This window comes from Elephas maximus, chromosome 9, assembly GCF_024166365.1.
Source record: "Elephas maximus indicus isolate mEleMax1 chromosome 9, mEleMax1 primary haplotype, whole genome shotgun sequence".
NCBI lineage: Eukaryota > Metazoa > Chordata > Mammalia > Proboscidea > Elephantidae > Elephas > Elephas maximus.
The window spans coordinates 97,196,624-97,222,920 of NC_064827.1; positions in this window are offsets into that span (position 1 = coordinate 97,196,624).

Sequence of the window (26,297 nt, forward strand, 5' to 3'; positions counted from 1 at the left end):
TAGGTCATAAAGCAAGCCTTAGCAGAATTCAAAACATTGAAATATTACAAAGCATCTTCTCTGACCATAAGGCCATAAAAGTGGAAATCAATAACAGGAAAAGCAGGGAAAAGAAATCAAACACTTGGAAACTGAACAAATACCCTGCTCAAAAAAGACTGGATTATAGAAGACATTAAGGATGGAATAAAGAAATTTATAGAATCCAAAAAGAATGAAAACACTTCCTGTCAGAGCCTTTGGGACACAGCAAAAGTGGTGTTCAGAGGCCAATTTATATCAATAAATCCACACATCTAAAAAGAAGAAACGGCCAAAATCAAAGAATTATCCCTACAACTTGAACAAATAGAAAGAGAGGAACAAAAGAAACCCACAAGCACCAGAAGAAAACAAATAATAAAAATTAGAGCTGAACTAAATGAAATAGAAAACAGAAAAACAATTGAAAGAATTAACAAGACCAAAAGCTGATTTTTGAAAAAATCAACAAAATTGATAAACCACTGGCCAAAATGACAGAAGAAAAACAGGAGAGGAAGCAAATAACCCAAATAAGAAATGAGATGGGCGATATTACAACAGACCCAACTGAAATTAAAAGAATCATATCAGATTACTATGAAAAATTATACTCAAACAAATTTGAAAACCTAGAAGAAATGGATGAATTCCTAGAAAAACACTACCTACCTAAGCTAACACAAACAGAGGTAGAACAACTAAATAGACCCACAACAAAAGAAGAGATTGAAAAGGTAATCAAAAAACTCCCAACAACAACAAAAAAAAACCCTGGTCTGGATGGCTTCACTGCAGAGTTCTACGAAACTTTCAGAGAAGAGTTAACACCACTACTATAAAAGTATTTCGGAGCATAGAAAAGGACGGAATACTGCCAAACTCATTCTATGAAGCCACCATATCCCTGATACCAAAACCAGGTAAAGACACCACAAGAAAAGAAAATTATAGACCTATATCCCTCATGAATGTAGATGCAAAAATCCTCAACAAAATTCTAGCCAATAGAATTCAAAAAATAATTCAAAAAAATAATTCACCATGACCAAGTGGGATTCATGCCAGGTATGCAGGGATGGTGCAACATTAGAAAAACAATTAATGTAATCCACCACATAAATAAAAGACAAGAATCACATTTATCAATTGGTGCAGAAAAAGCGTTTGATAAAGTTCAACACTCATTCATGATAAAAACTCTCAGCAAAATAGGAATAGAAGGAAGATTTCTCAACATAATAAAGGGCATTTATACAAAGCCAACAGCCAACATCACCCTAAATGGAGAGAGCCTGAAAACATTCCCATTGAGTTCGGGAACCAGACGAGGATGCCCTTTATCACCACTCTTATTCAACATTGTGCTGGAAGTCCTCGCCAGACCAATTAGGCTAGATAAAGAAATAAAGGGCATCCAGAATGGCAAGGAAGAAGTAAAAGTATCTCTATTTGCAGATGACATGGTCTTATACACAGAAAACCCTAAGGAATCCTCCAGAAAACTACTGAAACTAATAGAGAGTTCAGCAGAGTATCGGGATACAAGATAAACATACAAAAATCAGTTGGATTCCTCTACACCAACAAAAAGAACATCGAAGAGGAAATCACCAACCAATGGCATTTACACTAGCCACCAAGAAGATAAAATACTTAGGAATAAATCTTACCAGAGATGTAAAAGACTTACACAAAGAAAACTACAGTACAGTGCTGCAAGAAACCAAAAGAGACTTACATAAGTGGAAGAACATACCTTGCTCGGGGTTAGGAAGACATAACATTATAAAAATGCCAATTCTACCAAAAGCGACCTATACATTTAATGCAATTCCAATCCAAATCCCAATGACATTCTTTAATGAGATGGAGAAACACATCACCAATTTCATATGGAAGGGAAAGAAGTTCTGGATAAATAAGGCATTACTGAAAAAGAACAAAGTGGGAGGCCTTACTTTACCTGATTTTAGAACATATTATACCATCACAGTAGTCAAAACAGCCTGGTACTGTTACAACAACAGGTACATGGACCAATGGAACAGAATTGAGAATCCAGACATTAATCCATTCACATACGAGCAGTTGATATTTGACAAAGGCCCCAAATCAGTTAAATGGGGAAAAGACAGTCTTTTTAACACATGGTACTGGCATAACTGGATATCCATCTGCAAAAAAATGAAACAAGACCCATACCTCACAAAAACTAACTCAAAATGGACGAAAGACCTAAATATAAAATCTAAAACAATAAAGATCATGGAAGAAAAAATAGGGACAATTTTAGGAGCTCTAATTTTTAATACATGGCATAAAGAGTATACATAACATTATAAAGAATGTAGAAGAAAAACTAGATAACTGGGAGCTCCTAAAAATCAAACACCTATGCTCATCCAAAGACTTCACCAAAAGAGTAAAAAGACTACCTACAGACTGGGAAAAAGTTTTTAGCTATGACATTTCTGATCAGTTCCTGATTTCTAAAATCTCCATGATACTGCAGAAACAACTGCAAAAAGACAAATAACCCCATTAAAAAGGGGACAAAAGATATGAATAGACACATCAGTAAAGAAGACATTCAGGTAGCTAACAGATATATGAGGAAATGTTCACGATCATTAGCCATTGGAGAAATGCAAATCAAAACTACAATGAGATTTCCTCTCCAACAAGGCTGGCATTAATCTAAAAAACACAAAATAATAAATGTTGGAGAGGCTGTGGAGAGATTGGAACACTCTACACTGCTGGTGGGAATGTAAAATGGTACAACTACTTTGGAAATCGATTTAGCCCTTCTTTAAAAACCAGAAATAGAATTACCATATGATGCAGCAATCCCACTCCTTGGAATATATCCCAGAGAAATAAGAGCCTTTACACGAACAGATATATGCACACCCATGTTTATTGCAGCACTGTTTATGATAACAAAAAGATGTGAGCAACCAAGGTGCCCATCAATGGATGAATGGATAAATAAATTATGGTATATTCACACAGTGCAATACTACGCATCGATAAAGAACAGTGAGGAATCTGTGAAACATTTCATAACATGGAGGAACCTGGAAGGCATTATGCTGAGTGAAATTAGTCAGTTGCAAAAGGACAAAAATTGTATAAGACCACTATTATAAGAACTTGAGAAAGTTTAAACTGAGAAGAAAACATTCTTTTGTGGTTATGAGAGGAGGGAGGGAGGGTGGAAGAGGAGCATTCACTAATTAGATAGTAGATAAAAACTACTTTAGGTGAAAGGAAAGACAGCACACAATACAGGGGAGGTCAGCACAATTAGACTAAACCAAAAGCAAAGAAGTTTCCTGAATAAACCGAATGCTTTGAAGGCCAGCGTAGCAGGGGCAGGGGTCTAGGGACCATGGTTTCAGGGGACATCTAAGTTAATTGGTATAATAAAATCTATTAAGAAAACATCCTGCATCCCACTTCGAAGTGTGGTGTCTGGAGTCTTAAACGCTAGTGAGCAAGCATCTAAGATGCGTCAATTGATCTCAACCCACTTGGATCAAAGGAGAATGAAGAGCACCAAGGACGCAAGGCGAGTACGAGCCTAAGAGACAGAAAGGGACACATGAACCAGCCACTACATCATCCTGAGACCAGAAGAACTAGATGGTGCCCAGCTACAACTGATGACTGCCCTGACAGGGAACACAACAGGGAACCCCTGAGGGAGCAGGAGAGCAGTGAGATGCAGACCCCAAATTCTCATAAGACCAGACTTAACGGTCAGACTGAGACTAGAAGGACCCCGGTGGTCATGGCCCCCAGACCTTCTGTTGGCCCAGGGCAGGAACCATTCCCGAAGCCAACTCTTCAGACATGGTTTGGACTGGTCAATGGGTTGAAGAGGGATGCTGGTGAGGAGTGAGCTTCTTGGATCAGGTGGACGCTTGAGACTATGTTGGCATCTTCTGCCCGGAGGGGAGATGAGAGGGTAGAGGGTGTTAGAAGCTGGCGAAATGGTCACGAAAAGAGAGAGTGGAGGGAGAAAGCAGGCTGTCTCATTAGGGGGAGAGTAATTGGGAGTGTGTAGCAAGGTGTATATGGGTTTTTATGTGACAGACTGAATTGATTTGTAAACTTTCACTTAAAGCACAATAAAAATTATTAAAAAAAAAAAAAAAGAGTGAGGGCATAAACCGGAAATATCAGAGGTATTCTTAGCATCTCCTTGTCCTCTCTCTATAACCACTCTTCATTCAGTCTAATGACAATCATTTAGATTCAATGTCCTAAATCACTTTCAAATTAATTTGCATTTCTCTTTAACTCTATTGCTATTTTTTTGGTAGAGATTATCATTTTTACTTAGATTTTGCAGTAACTTCCTAGCTGGTCTCCCTCATCTCCTATCTTGCGGTCTTCCAACCCACTCTTCAAAATGTTGGCGGAGTGGTCTTACTTTAATATGAAACTTGTCATATCACTACATTGCTTCAAATCCTTCCCTGGATTTCTATTTCCAAAATTCTTTCTGTGTTTCGAAGGAAGCTTTGTTATCTAGCTGTTCGTCTTTCAGTTCTTTTCTGTGACTACATTCTTCCTTGCCTTCTAGGTTTGAGCTGTATTGAGATTTACATAGTTCCACCAGAGTCATGCTCTGTATTGTCTGGAGTCTTAATATCTGATATTCCCACTGTTTGAATATTTTTTTCCTTGCCGTTCCCTTCTTTTCCGGGTTAATTCTTTATCCTTTGGAACTTAGCTTAACTATTATACCATCCAGGAATCTTTTTACTCCTTCTTTTTTTTTTTTTTAACCTGACCTAGCTATCCCTCCTAAGTCACCGTGAATTTTCCCTTACATGATACGCACTTTTCATCACCCCAAAGCACCATACCCATTAGTGCTCAACCTCCCAATCTCCTCACCTTCCTCCCAGCATTAGGCAACCGCTAATCTACTTCCTGTCTCTGTAGATTTGCCTATACTATACATTTCATAAAAATAGAATCACATGTAGTCTTTTGTGACTAGCGTCTTTCCCTTCGCATAATGTTTGCAAGGTTCAAGTAATTTTCAATAGTTTTAGTTATAGATCTTGGGAGTTTTCAACAGCAGAACTAGCCAAAACGGATCCAAATATGTTTAGGCTAACCTAATCCATTAGTTGAAACAACTTTAAATATCATAATTGACATACATTCTGTTGACTGATGAACATTTTACCAAATATATTTTATATGAGAAAGTTGAAGGTTTATCGCAGGTTATAAAGGAGCTTATTCTTCAGGTTAGCCTAATATTTTAGGCTTTTTCAAAAGCACATTATATACTGTAAATAAGTTGTATGCTTTTCTTTTCAAGAGTTTAGTTTGAGCATCAGGGCAAAGAAAGAATAAATGGGTTGCGTTCAGTCTATAAATGTATCTAAAGTTATTGAAACAATTTAAACGTATGTCTCGTGAATATTATTTGATTAAATCTTACTCCCTTATAGAAAAATGTCAGCATGCTCCTGAAACACATAAAGGCTGTCTTCATTTGACACAATTTGGTGTTATGTTCCTCCAAAATTTGGCAATGAAAACATAGGGAATGGTTTTAAAATACTGATGAAATACACATTTATTCTTCCACAGCACTTGTGAACAGTTGATTTACTGCCAAGACAAAAATATTAGCAGCTTCAGTTTGCTTCATTATGTGTGTAATAAAGTAGCTAATGTTCTTTTCCTCTCTTTTGTAGGAATAGTAAATGAAGATTTGCATTCTGGGTAGAGCTTCATCTTGGGGAAGCAATAGAAGCCTAGACTGACAATCCCTAAGCCCCAAACCTTGTTAAGTGGGGTTTCAGTCCTGGGGACCTAACGCAGTGATTGCTTTCCTGGAAGGATTCTCATTGCTTGCTCCGTTCGGCCCTATTACTGAAGGTCTAATTACATCTATTATGCTGTTCAGTTTCACCAAAGGTTGGGAGCGGAAATCAAGGGTATGAGAGGATGAGATTGACTGCGGGTCATACACACACATACATACACACATGCACACACAAACACACACACACTCATGTTGTGGTTTTTGATTAAATGAACCAGTGACCACACTAGAGTATATTGTGAGAGTCTATCTAAACTACTAAGGATGTTATGTAACCAGACAAAATGGAGATGGTTCCAGTTCTGTTTTATGGCCCTAACAACAGAAAACCAATTACACTGTCAAAATCTGAGGTGTTGGAACTTAAAAGCCCCACAGGACCTCTTTGCAACAAAACACTTATTTATTTATTTTTTTGCTATCTGAAAATGGGAAGTAAAGTATTTTTATCCCATTATAAAGTGTCACGTACATTCCAGGCTCCTTAAAGCATGTCCTAGCCCATTCTTTCCCCCTGTACTGTAAACAGGATATGCTTGGCTATGTTTTTGTGAAGCTGAAATGAAGACAGTTACCATGGCCTAATAGAGCTCAGAATGGAAAGGGACAGGAGCAGAAGGGAGGCTCATTATTTTTTAAATGGCTTCTCTTTTCCCATAGGAATCCTATAGATCCCACTTAGCAGAAGCTCATTCCGGCACTGATTAAGTGGGAAATACACAGAATCTCAAAAGGTCAGACCTATAATCAGCTGTCCTCAGGGGCTGACATGAGAAACTTCTTAATCCAGCTGAAGCTTATTGCCATCTTTTAAGAAACTTTAGGAGGTAATGTGACATTAAGAAAAAAAGCACACACACGTGTACATAATATATACGTGTGTGCACGTGTGTATGATGGAAGAGCCACTGGCTGCCTAAACTCACGGTACTTAGTTTATTTGAAACATTTGTAAGGCAATCATCCCTATAGTACTTACACTTTATGTTGTTGATTTCCATTGCTGACAACTTTGAAACTATAACAAATTAAATTCACATGGAAATGGCTCTGTATTTACTTGTGAGAAACAATTCACAAGTTGGACTTTAAAGGTGTATGCCTTAAAAAAAAAATAGTATGTAAAAGAAACAGGATAATAGCAAAAGAGGAAAAACAAACAGAATTCTTAATAAGTTTCTCAAACTGTGTAACTGCAAGCTTGTGATAAACGCCCCTTTGTGGAAAGCATATACTTGTGGAGCCAGGTGGCTTAAGCTAGACAAAGCTTGGTTTCTTGTCCCTTCAAGTGCACTTTTACTTATTTTAGTTAAGAATTATTAGTCAATATTTCATTAAAAAATGACTGGTCAAAAGCTGAAGGTTTTTTACTCATCAGACCTTAAAATGCCATCTCCATTGATGTCCTCACATAAATTTGTAGTCATTTCTGGCACCGCACCCAAATACAAAATGTTAAATCAGTCATAAACCTCCGTGCTTGCTTATCCACCTGGAAGAAAACAGATTGTTCCTCGCTCCTCTCCTTGGTCCAAGCAGTTATTAAGTTAAGCCTGGAAGGAAATTGACCTTGGAGTTGTCTTGAGCTGGGAGACTGAGAAAAGATGTGAAGACTTGCCTTTCGACAGTCTTCCCCTCCCCTCCTTCCTATAACACTGATGGAGAGGAAGTAGTATGTGGGATTTTCCCCACTACTTGAGTGGCTTTTCCTTATGAGGATTTATAAAAATGATTGTCATTCCCATCTTCCCCCACCCCCTAAAAAAAGAATAAGAAAGAAGAATAGAATAGAGACCCAGAAGCCTTTTCTGGTCAGGAGAAAGCTGGAAGGAGGTTCACGACAAGCAGGGACAGTGAAGAAATGATTGTGTCTGTCTCTTTGGGGTTCTGAAGATGTAACAGTGAGTAAGAGCATGACTCTTCTGGTTCTGAGAGACACCCAGAGCACAGCAGCCAGGACGTGGGAGAATCAGTGATGAGTTTCTCCTGAGGGACAGGAGCACCTTGTGGTCCCATGCATTGAAAGCATGGGAATGGATTGGTGAGAAGCACAGGGTATGATTTCCCATACCAGTTGCTGTGACTCTGGCTCATAGCAACCCCGACTCATGGGAACTCCATGTGTATCAGAATACAACTCTGTTCCCTAAGGTTTTGAATAATTGATTTTAGGAAGTAGATATCCAGACCGTCTTCCAAGGTACCTCTGGGTAGACTCAAACCATCAACCGTTAGGTTAGCAACCAAGCATGTTAACCTGTTTGCACCACCCAGGGACTCCTGATTCCAAATAACCAAAAAAAACAAAAACAAAAACCAAAACAAAAAACAAGCTCACTGCTGGCCAGTCAATTCAAACTCATAGCAACCCTATAGGACACAGTAGAACTGCCCCATAGGGTTTCCAAGGCTGTAAATCTTTATGGAAGCAAACTGCAACATCTTTCTCCCACAGAGCAGCTGGTGGGTCCAAACCACAGACCTTTCAGTTAGCAGCTGAGTGCTTTAATCACTGTGTCAGCAGGGCTCCTCTGATTTCATATAGCTAGTGGAAACCCATCCAAATGACCATGAGAAACTTCGGAGAACTTCTCTGTGTGCATTTTTCTCATCTGCAATATGAGGATAATTGAAGCATTTTCAAAAGTTTCAAGGGAGGATTAAACAAAATAATAAGTAAGGATTGATGAACACAGTGCCTGGCACTTAGTAAGTGCTTATTACAAGTCAGCTGCCCACCCTGTTAATGTAGTGAAACAGGGACACTCTGAAAGCTGACAAAAATTCTTCCTACCCTGATCAGTGAGGATGGTGATGAGACAGTATTACTGGATGTGTTGCCGAGAGGCACACATTTTTGGCTTGAATAGGTCAAGTATGAAATAATTGATGACGAGAAATAAGTTGATTAAGCTTTCAATGCAGATCCCATAGTTTGTGTATCGCACTCTTGTTAAGAACCAAGTGAGGCCCAACTTCTGATGGGCAGCTGACCCTGAGCTGGAAAGAATGCTTTTGAATAGTTACAAATATCTGGGTAATATACTAGCATTGTTTAAACACATACAACATTTTCTGGAGTTCCACAGTTTTGAAATAAGCTTGGCATTTTTAGATTCTGGTTTTGGTGGTCTGAGTTAGCCTACTGCTGCTGTAAAGTATCTTTGGAAATTCCTTAACAAATATCCCTGTCCAAAAAAGGGAGACAAAGGTGTAGCTAGATTCTTGTTTGACAAGCTTTTGTATTTAACTCATATGGAGATTGACCTGTACCATAAGCCGTTAAGAATATTGAGAGGTCAAGTAGAGCACTTCTGGCTGTTACTATCTGCCCTAGAAAAATAATTATGTATAAACACCAGTATGGACATGCTAGGAATGAATCTTAAATCAGCACTAATTTTAACTAAATAAGGAAAATCTTATACACATATTCTCTAATCCATGTTCACTGGCTCAATCATTTGAGGAATCAACATTTGTGAATATTCGTCAAGTTAATAAGTTGTGTCTTCCTATTTTCTAAGGATAGGTTTCAGATGAAGAAAGTACAGAACACAATGGGATTTGGTTATTTTGTTAATGTGGAAAAAAATTGCCAAAATGCCATTCTGCTTCATTTGAACATAACACATGTTAGGTTAAAACAAGTCTTAATTTTCATATATTTACTGAGGGCCTACTATGTAACACATACTTTTGTAGGCACTGGAATTCAATGGAAAACATGTCTTATAACATCATATATTCTAATGGAGGGAGATGCATAATAAACAAATAAAGGAATAAACAAATAAGATTGGTTCAGATTGTGATAAAGTTGATAAAGGAAATACCCAACTTGGTCATGGGAGTGCTGCTTTAGGGAAGGCTTCCTTAAGGTGAGGAGCTCTGGTGGCGCAGTGGTTAACAGCTCAGTTGCTAACCAAAAGGCTGACAGTTCAAACCCACCAGCCGCTCCTTGAAAATCCCATGGGGCAGTTCTACTCTGTCGCATAGGTTTGCCATGAGTCAGAATCAACTGGATGGCAATGGATTTGGTTTTGTTTTTTCCTTAAGGTGACATTGAGCTGAGACATGAAGAATGGGAAGGTGCCAGACATGCAGAGGAACACTATGGGCAGGAAAAAGCTCAGCGTGTCTGGAGGATGAAAAGGTGCCCAGTGTAGCTGGAACATAGGGCAGAAAGGGAGAGTAACATCTAAGGCATGAGTTCTAGAAGGAAGGGAGGGTTGGATCAGGTGGGCCCTGGGAACCATATTAAGGTTTAGGATTTAGAAGCCGCTGATATACATGTGTGTGTTTGTGCATGCATGTGTATGTACGTATTGTGGGTGGGAGAGGTTCAGTTAGACAACTGAATTATTTTTATTTTTTTAACCATACTTATTTTTGCTTCCACAAAGAGAAGATTTTAACAGCTGTGAAAGCAGCACATTTCAAGTGGAGTTTCCCTTTTAAAGAAAACATGCTACTTGAGAGAGATATTTTCACATGCACACATGTCACATTTCTTTTTTAAAGCAGGGACATGGCCTTGCCGAATTTACATTTTAAATTAACAACCTAACTGCAAGGTGAACAATAGATTGTAGGAGAGCAAGACTGGAAGCAGGGAAACCAATTAGGCAGCTATTGTAATATTCTAGGCAAGAGATGGTGGTGACTTGAGCTGAGGTGGGGGCTGGGGAGAAAGTACTGTGTTAATATATGTGGGGTGTATTTTGGTGGGAGAGTCAATAAGACTTGGTGATGGATTGAATGTAAGAGTTGAGTCACAGGAAAATTAATATGGGTTATAGTATAAAAATAGGCAGGGAGTGGGTGGGTGTTTAACATGACAGACCTTTGTTGCAGCAAAACACTCTGGCCTCCCGTAAATCACTGTAGCATGCAACATCGGGAACTCAAAAGGACCAAAAAACTCCATTAGCACTGAACCGTAGCATCTCCATAATAGACATATTTAACAGAACGACATTAGTGCTAGTCATTTTTCTTGTTATGCATATCTGAGAAAGTAGGCCAGAGAAGTATAAAATAGCACATACACTGTGATTGCTTTGTTACTGAGAATACAGGAGAAAAACTGAATAAGGAGCAGGCTGTGCTAAGGTGGGAGACAAGCACACTCCATGTTTCCTCAAACCCTCAAATGTTCTGTGCTATGTTCTGTTCGTGTTCCCTGCTGTGCCTCGGGATGCTGGGTGCTGCTGATGTTTCTCCTCCATGGGTGTGTTTTTGAAACACTTGTTGTTGTTGTTATGTGTCATCGAGTCAGCTCTGACTCATAGTGACCCTATAGGACAGAGTAGAACTGCCCCATAGGGTTTCCAAGGAGCACCAGTTGGATTCAAACTGCCGACCATTTGGTTAGCAGCCAAGTTCTTAACCATTGTGTCACTTGGGCTGCTTTTCAAACACTAGGTGTGACCTAATAGTGGATAATAAAATCAAATTAGTGAGTCTTGACCAGCATTGGGGAAAATAAATAGAACAGAATAAAAAATATTGTGTTGTGTCATACAGTATTGTTTTGTGAAATCTTTGTTTCATTTTTATATACGCATGTATCACAATGCAAAATTAATTTCTTACAATTGGTCTAGGTTCAAGAGAAGAGTTAGAAAGCTACTGCTTTCAGGTACATTCTCTGGGGAAGCCCCAGTTTCTTCCTTCAGTAGAGCTGTCCAAATCCCTTGGAATATGTTTATTAACCACATTAACAGAACATCTTTATGACAAGTAGCCATGGATGAATTGAGAAGGTGTTAGAGATCAATTATTTCATGAGTCTTGGGCTCTGGATAAGAGATGGGGATCAAACTCTGCCAAGACACTGGGGAAATGAGAGGGGTCTGCTGGAAGTTTTCCAGAAAACCAGATGAAAACAACAGAACACCAAGCCTGTAGTTAGAAGCGTGTTTTTAGTTTGGGATGGGGTTTGAAAGAATAAGAGTGGTGGATCCCGTAGGCAATCTTTGCCTACCACTCTTTTGCTTATATTCACCTTTGCATACTCAATATTGGGGATGGGAGGCCCATAATAGACATCTAAAGACTTCCTAGAAGTGTCATTTCTTCCTAACTGAGAATGTCCTCACATGCTTCATAGCTCCGTATCCCTATCTGCTAGGCCAAACTCCAATTATTGGACTTGTGCTGTAGGTATCACCTATATCTGATTTCTTCATGTTACTCACAAAAGAACCCTATAGAGAACTGAATAATCATAACAAAGTCAAATTTTACAGAAAGAATAGAAAGATAGAATCCCTTCTAGTTACAGTCTTAGTGAATGTGCAAGATTTCTCCCAGAAATGGCAAAAGAAAGGGTTCAAAAGTTTAGAATGACTATAAAAAAAGCTTTTGGTTCTCCAAATATCCAACCAGGGTACCTCATTCAGTTAGAAGCAGCTGCTTATGGCTGGGCCCAAGTCTCTGTTCCCAACCTTTCTTTTGAAGGCTATTATTTCTCATGGAAGGGCAAGTCATGAGTAATCGATCAGTAGCCAATTCTGAATCTAACATCTAAGGGTGCTAAAGTGAGGAACTTGTGATAAAGAACAAAACATTGGAGTGATCCCTTGTTTTTCCAGATAAATCTAACACTGAAATGGAAATCAGAAAGCTTTCTTAATGAATGATAAGATTGAAGTATCCATATCATGCCTTTCATTGTTTCTAATTAAGCCCCTGACCACTTTTTAAATTGGGTGTGAAGAGAATCAACCACTCGTCTGTCAATTCATCGTACTGTGATGTCTTACATATTGCTCTGATGCTGGAAGGTATGCCACCCATACTTCAAATACCAGCATGGTCATTCATGGTGGACAGGCTTCAGCAGAGCTTCCAGATGAAGACAGGCTAGGGAGAAAGGCCTGGTAATCTAGTTCCAAAGACCCTATGGATCACAGAATATTGTCGAAGAGTTTGACTCTCTTATTTTGGATGTGTTATCAGGAAAGGCCTATCGCTGGGGAAGGACATCATGTTTAGCAAAATGGAGGGCCAGCGAAGGTTAGGAGAACTTTCATTGAGATGAGCTGAACACAGTGGCCACAACAATGGGCGAAAACATACCAGTGATCGAGCAGGACCAGGTAATGTTTCATTCTGTTATACATGGGGCTGCCATGAGCGGGAGCCAACTCAGCAGCAACTAACAGCAGCAACATGCAGAAAGAATGGTTGTGATTATTGGAATCAGCCTAGGAGAAGGAAGATGTTAAGTATTTTAATTAGTGAATATTAAACAGAACATAGGCCATGTGCATAGTTTTGGGTGCTGTAATTAAAGAGGCACATTAGCAAACTAAATGTGCTTAGGAAAAGAAAATTAGGGTGGTTTACATGTTACAAGGGCTCTGGTGGCTCAGTAGTTAAGTGGTTGGCTGCTAACTAATAGGTCAGTGGTTTGAACCCACCAGCTGTTCTGAGGGAGAAAGATGTGGCAGTCTGCAGCCTTGGAAACCTTGTGGGGCAGTTCTACCCTGTCCTATAGGGCAGTTACGAGTTGGAATTGACTCGATGGCAACAGATTACATATTACAGCTCTAGAAATCATATTATATGAGAAATAGATAAGGAAAGTGAGAATTCATTTATTCTGGAGGAGAGTCTAGGCCCTATTGCTGGCACTGGACGAAAGTAGAAAGATATGGCAAAAGCCTTTCTAAGAAAGTTTAAAAAGTAAAAGAGAATCTTTTAGGGAAATGTGATAAAAAAAAAAAAAAAAAAAAACCAGTTGCCACTGAGTCAGTTCCGACTCATAGTGACCCTATATGACAGAATAGAACTGCCCCCAAAGGGTTTCCAAGGAGCGACTGGTAGATATGAACTGCCAACCTTTTGGTTAACAGCCAAGCTCTTAACCACTGTGCTATCAGGGAGATGTGATAGTGACTGTCATGTATTATAAGGACATTTATGTAGATAGAGGATGGATTAAGCCTCTTTGGGTTCCCATTTCTTCATTTGTTAAGAAAAAAAAAAGAGAAGGAGGAGGGACAGAGAGTTGGACCAAATGGGTGTTTTCAGCAGAAATAGCCCTGGATTTGTGGGACCTAAAACTTATATAATTCATGGATCCTCTTTAAGAAAATAAAATTAGAGATGCAAATGCTTATTTTTTACGGTGTATACAAAGCACAACAAATTATCTTTTTAAAAAGTTGACAAATACTAGAAACATCATAAAGCCTGGAGGGTTGGGAAGGGGGGATAATGTTTATGTCAGTCAACTGCCTGACTCATACTGCTAGGATACTTTCTAGTCAACATTTTACACTGCAGGCCCTTTGAACAACTCTCCACATTGCAACAATATTGTAATATAATCTTCTATATTTACATATAGAGAAAATTGAAAAAATAGAAAGATATTTCAAACTTTCTTCTAGTGTAGTTGATAGGAAAGTGTTTTTACCCATTGATAGCTTAGAAATTTTTCCACAGGGGAGCTCTTGGTGCTGTATATTTCAAACTTCCTTTCTCTATGATGATTACATATTTAGGGTGCAAATAAGGAGCTTCTAGGTCAGTTGATTTTGATTTGCTGATCTCCTCTGTGGAGCCCTGGTGGCACAGTGGTTAAGAGCTCAGCTGCTAGCCAAAAGGCTGGCAGTTTGAATCCACCAGCTGCTCCTTGGGAAACCTATGGGGCAGTTCTGCTCTGTTCTATAAGGTCACTATGAATCTGAATTGGTTCTATGGGAGCGAGTTTGATTTGGTTTGGTTTGGATCTCCTCTGTGAGCCCTGGCGTTTCTGCAGAAAACCTTAGGTGGGTCTGGATTGCTGCATCCCCTGGCCCCCATGTACTGATCAGGTAGTGTAAAGCCGCCTTGCCCAAGTGTTAACCAGAGAAGCTCTGCTTCCCTTGTCTTTATAATAAAGTGGACTTCACGGTTCCAGGGTGGTAGGAAGGGCTACCAAAGGTGGAGTAGCTGGGTAGCCTGCCCCAAGGGCAGGAAACAAAGGAGTGCATTTTCTGAAGAGGGAGTAAAACAATAATAAAACCAAGCAGAAGCTAGTCAGCTTGCTGTTACCACCAGCTGCCAGTAATTCTAAACAATGTCAGTTAAAAAAAAAAATACTCCTCCCTCAAAGCTTTTCTTGGTCTCAGTTCAAAATAATTGTTGCACTTATGTTTGAGATTTAAATATATATGGTGGGGTTGGGGATGTATATATATATTTATATACATGTATATATATTTGTTCCTGCACTAAGTTCGTAATGGTTCTGAACCGTTCAAGCTCACTTTGGGCACAGTTTGTGTCTCCAACCATTGTGATATTATAGATTCTTTGATACATGAACTGTTTTACTAAAGTTGAATATCTCTAAAATTGAAATGCATTCTTTGTTTTTAAATGGTGTGTTTGAAAACTGAGGAACAAATCAAAACATGATTACTATTGATTATCAATTATTATTCTTGAAAATAATTTGATTATAGAGATGAAGAGGTTAAACATAATCTGCTTCAGGTGTAAAATACTATGGGTACTTCTGTCCACTAACAAGGTTTAGAAATTTCTGGACTAGGGGAGCCAGGTGACACAGCCATAGTTAGATTAGCAGATGTATGATTTTTCATGGTAGGGAAAGTTTTCTTCCTTACTTCTGCATCAGGAAGTGGTGTGTTAAATGATTAGAATTGCCCAAAATGAAACGAGTTCTCTAGGAGCAAATGAATTTCCAGGGGAAATGTTTAAGCAGGGTCCGAATGACAGCTTCTCAAAGATTTTATAGAAGGTGTTCCAGTATGGAGCACATAGTAAAAGCAAATGACGAGGGCGGGGCCAAGATGGCTGACTAGGTAGACGCTACCTCGGATCCCTCTTGCAAAAGAGACTCAGAAAAACAAATGAATCGATCACATACACGACCATCTATGAACTCTGACCATCAAACACAGATCTAAAGAGTTGACCTGAGTGACAGGTGCGTGAAAAGCTGTGCCCTAAACCAGCGACCACTTCTGGAACCTGTGACCCACTCCACAACCTTGAGCCCTCGCGGTTCCCTGGTGCCAAGTGGCGAGGCTGATAGTGGCTTGCTGAGGGGGTCAGGCACGGGACACAGCCCTAACCCCTAGCCCCCTGGAGTAACCTCCGTAGAGACTCAGCCAGTGCAAGCAGACTGCACACTGACGTGGCTAAGGAGAGAATGAACGAGCAACCACAGGGAAGCAGCAACTGTTTTTGGAGCCTGGAACCAGTGTCCCAGTCAGAAAACCTCGGCACTGGGCTTTGGACTGGGCGTAGGGGACCTGAGCACAGCATCCTGAAATGGTGCAAACACGGGATGCAGCCCTAGCCCCCTGAAGTGACCTCAGGGGAAGCCTAGCCAATTCACGCAGGCAGCACAGCGACACGGCTGACAGGAGGAGAAGTCACTGGGAGGTAGCGACTGGTTTTGGAGCCAGGGGTGCAGCATCCCAGCTGGGTAACCATGGCGCTGGGCTTTGGACTGGGAGTGGAGGAACTGACTACGGCTTCTGAGACAGCACATGCACAGGACACGGGTCTGACCCTTGGGGGCAATCTCGACCCAGCCAACGCACACAGGCTACACACCCCTCAGGAATCTCAGATAAAACAGTTCTCACCAAGCAAGATAAGTAACTTTGTCTATATTCCTGGGTGCTACTCTCTCCTATCTATCTGATCCCTCCCCTCCCCTTCCCAGGCGGCTTCTTTAACTTGGAATTTCCTGGGCCAGAGAGGGAAGTGCTCGGTCATCTTTTTTGTTTGTTTCTTTTGTCTTTTCCTAACCCAGTGTCCTGGCCTGAGAGAAGAAGCTACAAAAAGCCCAGGGACCAAGAATCCTTCCCTGACTTCCCGAAATTGGACTAAAAATACAGAACCAGGTTCAGCCAAGCATATGAGATCCACGGTCTTGGGCTTTCATCCCTACAGGGAACAAGGTGGCTATTATAATGCAAAGGCAATTCTGATAGTGATCTGACTGTAATTGTTTTAGCAGATTACTGGAAAGACAAGTTTCCCAGGTCTGATATCACTACCTATTAAACAGAGCCCTCACCCACAACGGGGAACTGAGGGCAAACCTCCACCCAAACCACCTAACCTCCTGCCATAGGGCTCTGAGGATAGTGACATCTACCAATCTGTAGAGGTACATGCATTGGGTGCCTAAGGTACAGCTGCAGAGCCCACCCACCAAAGTGCTTTATGAATAGAGACACACCTATCTCATTGCCACTTGGGGGAAGCCTGTCAGCATCCTGCCCCCCTGGAATGTGACCCCCTGCTGCTAGTAGAATCTGGTGCACACAACTATCACCACTACTCCTCTAAGCGAATAGGTGGCAGTCTACCCCACACACTTGGTGACCCCAAATCAGATTCTACTCAAGAATAGTGAATGGACCCTTAGGCATATATTTCTGGTAATGGCCCAAACCAGCTGGTAAGAGGACATAAGTGATTCAAAGTCTACAACAATCAAGATAGCACAATCTAGTAGCCCATCTACATATATTGAAAGAAAACAAAACAAGATAAGACTCAGTGAGCAAATATAAAATAAATCATTATAATATCTTATAGATGGCTTGGAGACAGCAGTCCGTATCAAACCACATAAAGAAGCAGACCATGATTGCTTCTACAACTCCCCAAATTAAAGAATCAAAATCTTTCCCAAATGAAGATACAATCCTGGAATTGCCACATGCAGAATATAAAAAACTAATTTACAGAATGCTTCAAGACATCAGGGATGACCTCAAAAATGAAAGAAGGCAATCTACAGAAAAAGCCAAGGAACACACTGATAAAGCAGTTGAAGAAATCAAAAAGATTATTCAAGAACATAGTGGAAAAATTAATAAGCTACAAGAATCCATAGAGAGACAGCATTCAGAAATCCAGAAGATTAACAGTAAAATTACAGAATTAGACAACTCAATAGGAAGTCAGAGGAGCAGAATCAAGGAATTGGGATGCAGAGTGGGGGAGGTGGAGGATAAGGCAACTGACACCAATATAGGTGAAGAAAAATCAGGTAAAAAGAATTAAAAAAAATGAAGAAACCCTAAGAATCATGTGGGACTCTATCAAGAAGAATAACTTGCGTGTGATTGGAGTTCCAGAACAGGGGGGGATAACAGTAAATACAGAGAGAATAGTTGAAGATCTATTGGCAGAAAACTTCCCTGACATCATGAAAGACGAAAAGATATCTATCCAAGATTCGCATCGAACCCCATGTAAGATTGATCCAAAAAGAAAATCACCAAGACATATTATCATCAAACTTGCCAAAACCAAAGATAAAGAGAAAATTTTAAAAGCAGCCAGGGATAAAAGAAAGGTCTCCTACAAAGGAGAATCAATAAGAATAAGTTCAGACTACTCAGCAGAAACCATGCAGTCAAGAAGGCAATGGGATGACATATATAGAGCACTGAAGGAGAAAAAGTGCCAGCCAAGGGTCATTTATCCAGCAAAACTCTCTATCAAATTTGAAGGCAAAATTAAAACATTTACAGATAAACCCAAGCTTAGAGAATTTGCAAAAACCAAACCAAAGCTACAAGAAATACTAAAGGAAATTGGTCAGAAAATCAATAACATTAGATAACAACACAACACAAGGTCACAGAACAGAACATCCTGATAGTAACTCAAAGGGGCAAATCACAAAAACAAATTAAGATTAATTTTAAAAAGAAAAAAAATGCTCAAAACAGGGAATCGTTGAAATCATTATATAAAAGATCACAATAATCAAAAAGAGGAACTAAATACAGGAGGCATAGAACTGCCATATGGAGAGGAAAACAAGGCGATATAGGATGGTACAAGTTAGGTTTTTACTTAGAAAAATAGGGGTAAATATTAAGGTAACCACAAAGAGGTCTAACAGTTCCATAACTCAAAATAAAAACCAAGAAAAACATAACGACTCGGCAAACATAAATTCGACTACTAAGAAAATGAGGAACACACAATTTACAAAGAAAAACATCTCAGCACAAAAAAGTACGTGGAAAAAACAAATTGTCAACAACACACACAAAAAGGGATCAAAATGACAGCACTAAACACATACTTTTCTATAATTACACTGAATGTAAATGGACTAAATGCACCAATAAAGAGACAGAGAGTCTCAGACTAGATAAAGAAACACGATCCATCTATATGCTGCCTACAAGAGACACACCTTAGAGACACAAACAAACTAAAACTCAAAGGATGGAAAAAATATATCAAGCAAACAACGATCAAAAAAGAGCAGGAGTAGGAATATTAATTTCTGACAAAATAGACTTTAAAGTTAAATCCACCACAAAGGACAAAGAAGGACACTACATAATGATTAAAGGGACAATTGATCAGGAAGATATAACCATATTAAATAGTTATGCACCCAATGACAGGGCTGCAAGATACATAAAACAAACTTTAACAGAACTGAAAAGTGAGATAGACACCTCCACAATTATAGTAGGAGACTTCAACACACCACTTTCGGAGAAGGATAGGACTTCCAGTAAGAAGCTCAATAAAGACACGGAAGACCTTATTGCTACAATCAACCAACTTGACCTCATAGACCTATACAGAACACTGCACCCAACAGGTGCAAAGTATACTTTTTTTTCTAGTGCACATGGAACATTCTCTAGAATAGACCACATATTAGGTCATAAAACAAACCTTTGCAGATTGCAAAACATTGAAATATTACAAAACATCTTCTCAGACCACAAGGCCATAAAAGTGGAAATCAGTAACAGAAAAATCAGGGAAAAGTAATCTAATACTTGGAAACTGAACAATACTCTGCTCAAAAAAGACCGGGTTATAGAAGACGTTAAGGAGGGAATAAAGAAATTCATGGAATGCAACGAGAATGAAAACACTTCCTATCAAAACCTCTGGGACACAGCAAAAGCAGTGCTCAGAGGTCAACTTATACTGATAAATGCACACATACAAAAAGAAGAAAGAGCCAAAATCAGAGAACTGTCCCTACAACTTGAACAAATAGAAAGCGAGCAACAAAAGGATCCATCGGGCATCAGAAGAAAACAAATAATAAAAATTAGAGCTGAACTAAATGAAATAGAGAAAAGAAAAACAATTGAAAGAATGAACAAAGCCAAAAGCTGGTGCTTTGAAAAAATTAACAAAATTGACAAACCATTGGCTAGACTGACTAAAGAAATACAGAAAAGGAAATGAAGAACCTGAATAAGAGACAAGATGGGCCATATCACAACAGACCCAACTGAAGTTAAAAGAATCGTATCAGATTATTACGAAAAATTGTACTCTAACAAATTTGCAATGAAATGCATGAATTCCTAGAAAAACACTACCTACCTAAACTAGCACAATCAGAAGTAGAACAACTAAATAGACCCATAACAAAAAAAGAGCTTGAAAAGGTAATCAAAAAACTCCCAACAAAAAAAAAGCCCTGGCCCGGACGGCTTCGCTGCAGAGTTCTACCAAACTTTCAGAGAAGAGTTAACACCACTACTACTAAAGGTATTTCAAAGCATAGAAAAGGACGGAATACCGCCTAACTCATTCTATGAAGCCGCCATATCCCTGATACCAAAACCAGGTAAAGACACCACAAAAAAAGAAAATTACAGACATATATCCCCATGAACGTAGATGCAAAAATCCTCCACAAAATTCTAGCCAATAGAATTCAACAACATATCAAAAAAATAATCCACCATGACCAAGGGGGATTTATACCAGGTGTGCAAGGTTGGTTTAATATTAGAAAAACCATTAATGTAATCCACCATATAAATAAAACAAAAGACAAAAACCACATGATCTTATCAATTGATGCAGAAAAGGCATCTGACAAAGTCCAACACCCATTCATGATAAAACCTCTCAGCAAAATAGGAATTGAAGGAAAATTCCTCAACATAATAAAGGGCATCTACACGAAGCCAACAGCCAACATCATTCTAAATGGAGAGAGCCTGAAAGCATTTCCCTTGAGAAAAGGAACCAGACAAGGATGCCCTTTATCACCGCTCTTATTCAACATTGTGCTGGAGGTCCTAGCCAGAGCAATTAGGCTAGACAAAGAAATGAAGGGCATCCGGATTGGCAAGGAGGAAGTAAAATTATCTCTATTTGCAGATGACCTGATCTTATACACAGAACACCCTAAGGAATCCTCCAGAAAACTACTGAAACTAATAGAAGAGTTTGGCAGAGTCTCAGGTTACAAGATAAACGTACAAAAATCACTTGGATTCCTCTACATCAACAAAAAGAACATCAAAGAGGAAATCACCAAATCAATACCATTCACAGTAGCCCCCAAGAAGATAAAATACTTAGGAATAAATCTTACCAAAGATGTAAAAGACCTATACAAAGAAAACTACAAAGTACTAGTGCAAGAAACTAAAAGGGACCTACATAAGTGGAAAAACATACCTTGCTCATGGATAGGAAGACTTAACATAGTAAAAATGTCTATTCTACCAAAAGCCATCTATACATACAATGCACTTCCAATCCAAATTCCAATGACATTTTTTAAAATGACAGAGAAACAAATCACGAACTTCATATGGAAGGGAAAGAAGCCCCGGATAAGTAAAGCATTACTGAAAAAGAAGAAGAAAGTGGGAGGCCTCGCTCTACCCGATTTTAGAACATATTATACAGCCACAGTAGTCAAAACAGCCTGGTACTGGTATGACAGGCACATAGACCAATGGAACAGAATTGAGAACCCAGATATAAATCCATCCACATATGAGCAGCTGATATTTGACAAAGGCTCAGTGTCAGTGAATTGGGGAAAAGATGGTCTTTTTAACAAATGGTGCTGGCATAACTGGATATCCATTTGCAAAAAAATGAAACAGGACGCATACCTCACACCATGCACAAAAACTAACTCCAAGTAGATCAAAGACCTGAACATAAAGACCATGAAAGAAAAAATAGGGACAACGTTAGGAGCCCTAATACAAGGCATAAACAGAATAGAGAACATTACCAAAAATGACGAAGAGAAACCAGATAACTGGGAGCTCCTAAAAATCAAACACCTATGCTCATCTAAAGACTTCACCAAAAGAGTAAAATACCACCTACAGAGTGGGAAAGAATTTTCAGCTATGACATCTCTGACCAGCGCCTGATCTCTAAAATCTATATGATTCTGTCAAAACTCAACCACAAAAAGACAAACAACCCAATCAAAAAGTGGGTAAAGGATATGAACACGCACTTCACTAAAGAAGATATTCAGGTGGCTAACAGACACATGAGAAAATGTTCTCTATCATATGCAAATTAAAACTACGATGAGATTCCATATCTCACTCCAACAAGGCTGGCATTAATCCAAAAAACACAAAATAATAAATGTTGGAGGGGCTGTGGAGAGATTGGAACTCTTATACACTGCTGATGGGAATGTAAAATGGTACAACCACTTTGGAAATCTATCTGGTGTTTTCTTAAAAAGTTAGAAATAGAACTACCATACCACCCAGAAATCCCACTCCTCGGAATATTCCCTAGAGAAATAAGAGCCTTTACACAAACAGATACATGCACACCGATGTTTATTACAGCACTGTTTATAATAGCAAAAAGCTGGAAGCAACGAATGAATGGTTAAATAAATTATGGTATATTCACACAATGGAATACTACGCATCGATAAAGAACAGTGACGAATCTGTGAAACATTTCATAACATGGAGGAACCTGGAAGGCATTATGCTGAGTGAAATTAGTCAGATATGCAAAAAGACAAATACTGTATAAGACCACTCTTATAAGTTCTTGAGAAATAGTATAAACCGAGAAGAACACATTCTTTTGTGGTTAGGAGAGTGGGGAGGGACGTAGGGTGGGAGAGGGTTATTTACTGATTAGTTAGCAGATAAGAACTACTTTAGGTGAAGGGAAGGACAACACTCAATACACGGAAGGTCAGCTCAACTGGACTGGACTAAAAGCAAAGAAGTTTCCGGGATAAACTGAGTGCTTCGAAGGTCAGCAGAGTAAGGGCGGGGGTTTGGGGACTATGGCTTAAGGGAACTTCTAAGTCAATTGGCATAATAAACTCTATTATGAAAACGTTCTGCATCCCACTTTGAACTGTGGCGTCTGGGGCCTGAAATGCTAACAAGCGGCCATCTAAGATGCATCAGTTGGTCTCAACCCACCTGGATCAAAGGAGAATGAAGAACACCAGGGTCACACGATAACTATGAGCCCGAGATAGAAAGGGCCACGTGAACTAGAGACTTACCTCATCCTGAGACCAGAAGAACTAGATGGTGCCCGGCCAAAACCAATGACTGCCCTGACAGGGAGCACAACAGAGAACTCCCGAGGGAGCAGGAGAACAATGGGATGCAGACCCCAAATTCTCATAAAAAGACCAGACTTAATGGTCTGACTGAGACTAGAAGAATCCCGGCGGTCATGGTCCCCAAACCTTCTGTTGGCCCAGGACAGGAACCATTCCCGAAGACAACTCATCAGACATGGAAGGGACTGGACAATGGGTTGGAGAGAGATGCTGATGAGGAGTGAGCTACTTGTATCAGGTGGACACTTGAGACTGTATTGGCATCTCCTGTCTGGAGGGGAGATGGGAGGGTAGCGAGGGTTAGAAACTGGCAAAACAGTCACGAAAGGAGAGACTGGAAGAAGGGAGCGTGCTGACTCATTAGGGGGAGAGTAAATGGGAGTGTGTAGTAAGGTGTATATAAGCTTATATGTGACAGACTGACTTGATTTGTAACCTTTCACTTAAAGCACAATAAAAGTTATTAAAAAAAAAAAGTAAATGATGATTGAAGGCCCAAGATCCTTTCCAAGACTCGGTGGTACATCTGCTCAAGCTATCTGTATTCGTTATCTATTGCTGTGTAATAAATTTCCCTAAAATTACTGACTTAAAACAACAAATATTTATTATTTCATAATTTCTGTGCATCGAGAACCTGGGTGTAGTTTATCTGGGCACTGTAGAACTGTCTGAAGGTCTCTTATGAGGCTGTAGTAAAGCTGTGGCTGGGTCTTTGTTTTTATCTGAAGGGTTGCTGGAGGAAGGATCTGCTTCCAAACTTACTCAAGTCAAGTGGCTGTTCGCTGGCCTTCGAACAGGAGTCAGCAAACTATGTTTTATTGAAACACGACCATGCCCATTAGTTTATGTATTGGTTCTGGCTGTTTTCATGCTACAACAGCAGAGGCGAAAGGTTGAGACAGGGACCTATGGCCCACAAAGCCTAAAATATTTATTATTTGGCCCATTACAGAAAAGTTTGCTGGACCCTTCTCTAGTTCACTTACATGGCTGTTGGCAGACCTCAAGGAATTCCAAGCTCGCTCACATGAGCTCTTGCTAAACTGACCAACTATTCCAGATCCAGGATATTCGGTGCCAAAAGCAGGAAAGTCCAAGGAAAGCTGGGACAGTTGGTCACCCTAGCAACACATAGCAGCTGGCTTTCCCCAAAGTGAGCAGTTCAAAAGAATTCCCAAGATATAATCCATAGTCTTTTTATAACCTAATCCTGGAAGTGGCACCCCATTACTTCTGTGGTATTATAAGTGAGTTAATGTGATCAGCCTACACTCAAACGGTGGGAATTATATAAGGCTGTGAATCCAGGAGGCAAGGATCATTGGTGGCCAGTTTAGAGGCTGCCTGCCACACTCTCTCTCCTTTCCTATCTTTTTACCACTACAGCAATACATAGGTAAACACATTTTTTTATATAATTTTTATTGTGCTTTAAGTGAAAGTTTACAAATCAAGTCAGTCTGTCACATAAAAACTTATATACACCTTGCTACATACTCCCAATTACTCTCCCTCTAATGAGACAGCCTGCTCTCTCCCTCCACTCTCTCTTTTCGTGTCCATTTCGCCAGCTTCTAACCCCCTCTACCCTCTCATCTACCCTCGAGGCAGGAGATGCCAACATAGTCTCAAGTGTCCACCTGATCCAAGAAGCTCACTCCTCACCAGCATCCCTCTCCGACCCATTGTCCAGTCCAATCCATGTCCAAAGAGTTGGCTTCGGGAATGGTTCCTGTCCTGGGCCAGCAGAAGGTCTGGGGGCCATGACCACCAGGATTCTTCTAGTCTCAGTCAGACCATTAAGTCTGGTCTTTTTTTGAGAATTTGGTGTCTGCATCCCACCGCTGTCCTGCTTCCTCACGGGTTCTCTGTTGTGTTCCCTGTCAGGGCAGTCATCAGTTGTAGCTGGGCACCATCTAGTTCTTCTGGTCTCAGGATGATGTAGTGGCTGGTTCATGTGTCCCTTTCTGTCTCTTAGGCTCGTACTCGCCTTGCGTCCTTGTTGTTCTTCATTCTCCTTTGATCCTGGTGAGTTGAGACCAATTGGTGCATCTTAGATGGCTGCTTGCTAGCAGGTAAAGACATTTTTAATTTTCCCGGAGCATGAGTCAACATTTCTTTAGTGATATACTGGGTATACATGTCCACCAACACTTGAAGCCACTCAACCAAATCTGAAACAGATAAATCATGTTTTGCGTGTCAAGGGAATGAGGCTGTGACAAAATAAACCAGATTTAACTCCTACTCTGGTAATTAGGGAAACCCTGGTGGTGTAGTGGTTAAGTGCCACAGCTGCTAACCAAAAGGCCGGCAGTTCGAATTCACCAGGCACTCCTTGGGAACTCTATAGGGCAGTTCTGTTCTGTCCTATAGGATCGCTATGAGTCGGCTCTATGGCAACAGGTTTGGTTTGTGTTTTCTGATAGTGTTGTTTATATTACTAATACATTGACATGGTTTATGACATACTTTCCTCAAAGTACCTTAAGGAGAATGCACAATTCACCTTTCCCTATGGATTCAGTGTATGCTTGAAAATGATCTAGTGTATATCAAACACTTGGCATGATCAGCAATATTTAAGAAATATATAGCCTTCTGTGTTTAATATAATAGATTAGGCCATAAAAGATCTTCTCACTGATGTTTTTTTCATTTTCTTTTTTCCACCCTTTATCCTAGAAATGAGATCATTAGCTGAATGATTACTTAATAAGCATCTACATTCTAGTTATAATTTTCCCTTTATGTGGGTAGTCTTTTCATTCAGTTCTTTTCTTTTAGGAACATCTGCTTGAGAAGATGATTTTAAGAGAATATCTGTCTCTATAGTTTCCTACCCTCTTGACGCTGCAGTCTTGAGCTCTGATATCACCATTAGTTACTATGGAAATGATTATGATGCCACAAACAGAGGATCATGACTTCATGCGGGGAAAAAGCTGTGGGAAGCCCACCATTAAAACTTTTTTTTTTTATGTTAACATTCTGGCAGATTTTAAAATGAGTGAGGGAGAACTAAATCCAAGAAAGAAAACCCTA